Source organism: Myotis brandtii, unplaced genomic scaffold (assembly GCF_000412655.1).
Source record: "Myotis brandtii unplaced genomic scaffold, ASM41265v1 scaffold316, whole genome shotgun sequence".
In the NCBI taxonomy this organism is placed as follows: Eukaryota; Metazoa; Chordata; class Mammalia; order Chiroptera; family Vespertilionidae; genus Myotis; species Myotis brandtii.
The window spans coordinates 245,025-245,636 of record NW_005362116.1 but is presented as its reverse complement, the minus strand read 5'-3'; positions in this window follow the sequence as shown (position 1 = coordinate 245,636).

Here is a 612-nt window from a genome sequence, read left to right as displayed (position 1 = left end):
GTTTCTGTCCAATTCTTTATTGTTTTAAGTATTACATGTATCTCCTTTTCCCCCCATTGACCTCTCCCTGTCCACTCCCACCCCCTAGCTGTCATTTTCTTTACTCATGATTCATGTTGCTGATTGCATGCCAATCCCCTGATTTTAATATCAATAAATTATTTTCTTCATATCTCCAGCTCTTTCATTAATACCCCTTCTCTTTCCAAACAGGAAGAATATTCTTCTTAAACTTCAAAGGGAAAGTAGGTAAATAGCTTTGAGTATGTAAACCATTCTGTTCCTCACCGGATCATTTCTCCCTGCACTGACGTGACTGGACCGTGATTCCGTCTGACCGTCTGACCGTCTGACGGGGTGGTTTCCTGGCCTCTGCATCTGGGACTGAAAAGCCTGGCACTTTATTCACTGCCCCCCCCCACCCCCCAAGCAGTGTTCCCATTGTTCATTGCACTTTTCTCTCTCCTGTCTTCTTGTCTGGCCTGGCCCTTGTCTTGGTCATGTTTTTAAGTTAAGCAGCCATTCTTTGGTGGGTCAGGACTAATATCAGTAGTAGGGAGGCCAAGTGTATGATTTTAGGCAGCGTGATTCTTAGGGAGTTCCCTCCCCGCT